Source organism: Melopsittacus undulatus (genome assembly GCF_012275295.1).
Source record: "Melopsittacus undulatus isolate bMelUnd1 chromosome W unlocalized genomic scaffold, bMelUnd1.mat.Z SUPER_W_unloc_2, whole genome shotgun sequence".
Taxonomy (NCBI): domain Eukaryota; kingdom Metazoa; phylum Chordata; class Aves; order Psittaciformes; family Psittaculidae; genus Melopsittacus; species Melopsittacus undulatus.
In genome coordinates this window covers 2,114,539-2,120,088 of record NW_022993944.1, presented here as the reverse complement: position 1 = coordinate 2,120,088, position 5,550 = coordinate 2,114,539, and positions in this window count along the sequence as shown.

Below are 5,550 nucleotides of genomic sequence, written 5' to 3'. Positions count from 1 at the left end.
TCCTGGAAGGCATGCTAGGGCACATGAAAAACAGCAAGGTGGTTGGTGACAGCCAGCATGGCTTCACTAGGGAGAAATCCTTTCTGACCAAATTGGTGGCCTTCTAGGATGGGACTACGGAACTGATGGATAGGGGGAAAGAACTTGATGTTATCTACCTGGCCTTGTGCAAAGCGTTCGACACTGTCCCACATGACATACTTGCCTCTAAATTGGAGAGACGTCAATTTGATAGGGGCACCACTCAGTGGATAACAAACTGTCTGGATAGCCGCACACAGAGAGTTGTGGTCAACGGCTCAATGTCCACTTGGAGACAAGTAATGAGTGGTGTCCCTCAGGGATCAGTGTTGGGACCGGTCTTGTTCAACGTCTTTGTCGGTGACATGGACAGTGGGATTGAGTGTGCTCTCAGCAAGTTTGCCGATGACACCAAGCTGTGTGGTTCCATTGATAAGTCAGAGGGAAGGAATGCCATCGAGAGGGACCTTGATATGCTTGGGCTGATGAAGTTTAACCAAGCCAAGAGCAAGGTCCTACACCTGGGTTGGAGCAATCCCAGCCACAGCTACAGGTTGGGCAAAGAAAAGATTCAGAGCAGCCCTGTGGTGAAGGACTTGGGGGTGTTGGTGAGAAACTGAATGCTCCATTCCTGGCAGTGTTCAAGGCCAGGTTTGATTGAGTCTTGGATGACATGGCTTAGTGAAAGGTGGCCCTGACCATGGCAGGGGGGTTGGAACTGGATGATCTTAAGGTCCTTTCTCACTTTCTGACAGTTTATTATATGATGGGGCCTCTTCAGCACACATCACCTCCTCCTCTGGTGAATTCCAAAATCCTTGCCCTCTGGCCAGTCCACAGTGACTTCTAGGATTCCTGGATGACTGGGATTTCCTATTCAAGCTCGTTCTGTAATTAGTACAGCCCACTTACTCCATGGAGAATTGGTTGCATGATGTGTAAAGGAGACCCTGCCTTTGAACATCCAGCCCAGCACGGGCAACCGCAGTGCCAGGAGGAGCTGTGCTTCAGTGCCAATCACTTCTGAAACAGATCAAAACCCTTCATAGGCTGCCAGTATCTCTTTTCTCAGTGGGAGTATAGCTGGCCTTGGATCCTCTGTATCCTCGATTCCAAAAGCTGAGGGGTCAACCTCGAGTCTCACATGGAGTTATCTGCCAGAGGCTCCAGGTAGGTTCATTCTCCCTGGCTGCAGTGTAGAGCACATTTTTCCCATCTGGCCCAGTCCAGACTGGTCCAAGGGCTGCTGCATGAACTGTCTCTTGTTTGAGTTGTTCAAAGGCTTGTTGTTGTTCAGGGCCCCATTTGAAATAATTCTTCTTCTGGGTTGCATGATAGAGATGGCTCATAATAAAACTGTAATTTGGGATGTGCATTCTCCAGAACCCCACAACACCTAAGAAAGCTTGTGTTTCTTTCTGATTAGTTGGTGGAGATATTGCTTTTATTTTGTGGATCACATCTGTGGGGATCTGACAATGTCCATCTTGCCATTTCATTCCTAAAAATTGAATCTGTGCAGGTCCCCTGACCTTACTCTGTTTTATGGCAAAACTGACTTTCAGAGGGATTTGGATTATTTTCCTCCCTTTCTCAAAGACTTCTTCCACTCTATCACCCCACACAATAATGTCATCAATGTATTGCAGGTTTTCTGGAGCTTGCCCCTGTTCCAGTGCAGTCTGGATCAGTCCATGGCAAATGGAAGGGATGTGTTTCACCCCTGGGGTAATTGGTTCCAGGTGTCCTGCTGATCACTCCCTGCCTCTCCAGTCTACGGATCAGATTATGGATGGGAATCAGGGAGTCTCGATTGGTGCGATATTGCCGCTGGTGCACTGTTGTGGTCGCAATTGGCACTTGTTCTTCGACCTTCAGCAACCCCACAACAGAAGGATCCTCTGAGAGACCAGGCAAGGTGGACAGCTACTTCATTGCCTCTGTCTCCAAAGCAGCTATACCAAAAGCCTATTGGTACCTATTTGTGTCTTTGAAGTATCCTCTCCTTATGTAGTCTGTGCCGAGGATGCATGAAGCATCTGAACCAGTCACAATACGGTGCTTTTGCCACTCCTTCTCAGTCAGGCTGTTTCCAGCCTCCAGTGCAGTCAAGTCTTGGGATCCTCCTGTCACTCCAGAAAAATAAATGGGTTCCACACCTTGACAGCTTGATGGCATCAGGGTACACTGTATCTACTAGAGCCTTATACTCCTGTGGGACTGATGTGCCAGGCCATCTGATCCACACAGTCCAGGAAACCTGATTGTCCCCTACCTCCACCTGGCTGGAGGCAGGGTCCCTCTAATAGCCATCATAAGATTATGCACTTAGGTCTTGTAGAAACGGACTAGTATTCCTTATCACAGGAGCTGGAGTAAAATCAGCTCTTCCACTCCATCTGGGAACCTGCTCACTGAAGACTGGAGCAGCAACTTGCTTGGGAGGATCACCCTTGACCGTTGTTCTCCAATTCATGCACCCATTTTTCCAGAACTGAGGGAGGTTTTCCTTCCCACTTTCTTATGTCTTCTCTGTGATCCCGCAGGTAAAACTGTATCGTGCCCTGTAGCATGTACCTCCTATATCTTCCCTCTAGGACAGTAGGGTGTCTTCTGTTAATAATAGTGTTGAACAGGGCCCTGTAGGCATAGGCCAAGGCCCAGCATGTTGCAAGCAAGTTGTTCCTCTATGGTACTGCCAGAATGACAACACATCTCATTTATGTGTTCTACTATTTTTTCTGGGTTTTCCAGTTCTTCAGGTGTGAAGTCCCAGAGCACTGGAGGAAGCCACCAGACCATGTGCTTGCTCATACTATCCCACACACCCTGCCACTCATGACTGTTCAGCTTGGGGAAAATCTCTTAGTGGTCCTCCTACATCGTTGTTTAACCCTAGACTAGACCCAAACCCAACCCTGCTTTAAGTTTCAAGATAAGATTAAATTGGGCATTCTCAGGGTCGTATGGCCGTGGGTAAAACACACTCTGTATGTGTGCCAACATGCTGATCCCCAGCACAATCATCAGACCTGTCTCAAGGGTATTCAAATGCAATCCAAAACCTTTAGAATTCTCAAATGGTGCTGTAAATAGCCTGGTGTGGGAGCAGGGGGCTGTGAGGCTTCATAGATTGACACCCCCAGGAGAAGAAAAAGATGTTTAATTGCTGGAAACGCAAGCCAGACCAGTTTCATGCTCAATGAGTTTATTGCATTACAAGTCATTACCCTGATGTACAGTGAAATAAGAACCTTAGCCCAGGTCCTGCCAGCTGATAAACATGTGAATGATTAAAGAAGAATTGCTGACAGTGCACCTGAGTCTTAGAATCATAGAATCATAGAATAGTTAGGATTGGAAAGGACCTCAAGATCATCTAGTTCCAACCCTCCTGCCATGGGCAGGGACACCTCACACTAAACCATATCACCCAAGGCTTCATCCAACCTGGTCTTGAACACTGCCAGGGATGGAGCATTTACTACCTCCCTGGGCAACCCATTCCAGTACCTCACCACCCCAACAGTAAAGAATTTCTTCCTTATATCCAGTCTAAACCTCTGCTGTTTAAGTTTCAACCCATTATCCCTTGTCCTATAACTACAGTCCCTAATGAATAGTCCCTCTCCAGCATCCCTGTAGGCCCCCTTCAGATACTGGAAGGCTGCTATGAGGTCTCCACGCAGCCTTCTCTTCTCCAGACTGAACAGCCCCAACTTTCTCAGCCTGTCTTCATACGGGAGGTGCTCCAGTCCCCTGATCATCCTGGTGGCTCTCCTCTGGACTTGTTCTAACAGTTCCATGTCCTTTTTATGTTGAGGACACCAGAACTGAACACAAGTGAGGTCTCACGAGAGCAGAGCAGAGGGGCAGGATCTCCTCCTTTGACCTGCTGGTCACGCTCCTCTTGATGCAGCCCAGAATACGGTTGGCTGTCTGGGCTGTGAGTACACACTTGTCGTGGTTTAAAACCCCACCTCAGTCTCCCGCAGTACCACACACCCCTTTGTTCCCCCCTCCCCCCCCCACCTTCCCACTCCCGGAGGGATGGGGAGGAGAACTGGAAGAATACAACTGCCATGGATTGAGATAAAACCAATCCAGCAATAAAGGTATAACACAAATCACTAGTGCTACCACTAATAAATCAATGTTAGAGGAAATAAACAAGGAGAGAGAATACGATACCACCCGCCGAAACGAGCCCAACCCGGAAGAGAGCTAAACCCTCCCCTTCCAGCCAACTTCCAGTTACCTCCCCGAGCATGACGTGCTGTGGTATGGAATACCTCCCAGAATAGCCCAGGCCAGGCTCCCTATCTCTCCCTCCTCCCTGGCAGAGCATGAGCTACTGCTGAACCCATGACAACACTGCTGGCTCATGTTCATTTTCTCACCGACCAACAGCCCCAAGTCCTTCTCCGCAGGACTACCATGAATTTCCTTTTTGCGCAACCTGTAGCTGAGCCTCGGATTGCTCCCACCCAGGTGTAGGACCTTACACTTGGCATGGTTAAACTTCATGAGGTTGGCATCAGCACACCTCACAAGTGTGTCAAGGTCCCTCTGAATGAAATTCCTTCCCTCTAGCGTATCAAGAGAACCATACAGCTTGGTGTCATTGGCAAATTTGCTGAGGGCACACTTAATTCCATTGTCCATGTCAGTGACAAAGATACTAAACAAGACCGGTCCCAACACTGACCCCTGAGGGACACCACTCGTCACTGATCTGCAGCCACACACCGAACAGTTGACCACAACACTTTGAGTGCAACCATCCAGCCAGTTCTTTATCCACCGAGTGGTCCACCTATCAAATTGATGACACTCCAACTTAGAGACAAGGATGTCATGTGGGACAGTGTTGAACGCTTTGCACAAGTCCAGGTAGATGACGTCAACTGCTCCACGCCTGTCCATCACTTTTGTAGCCCCGTCATAGAAGGCCACCAAATTGGTCAGGCAGGATTTCCCCCTAGTGAAGCCATGCTGGCTGTCACCAAGCCCTTTGCTGTTTTTCATGTGCCCTAGCATGCCTTCCAGGAGAATCTGCTCCCAGATTTTGCCAGGCACAGAGGTGAGACTGACTGGTCTGTAATTCCCCGGGTCATCCATGTTCCCCTTCTTAAAAACGGGGCTTATATTTCCCTTTTTCCAGTTATCAGGAACTTCACTTGACTGCCATGAGTTTTCAAATATGATGGCCAGTGGCTTTGCAGCTTCATTTGCCAGCTCCTTCAGGACCCGCGGATGGATTTCATCAGGTCCCATGGACTTGTGTACATTCAGGTTCTTAAGATGGTCTCGAACCAGATCATCTCATACAGTGGGCCCAAGGTCTAGGTTTTCACAGTCCCTGCAACCACCCTCCAAGACTTGGGTGCTGTGGTCTGAGCCTCTGCCAGTGAAGACCAAGGCAAAGAAGTAATTCAGAACCTCAACCTTCTCCAAATCCTGTGTAGCCAGTTCTCCCGAAAGTTTCCGGAGGGGGCCTACGTTGTCCTTAGTCTGTTTTTTAGCTGC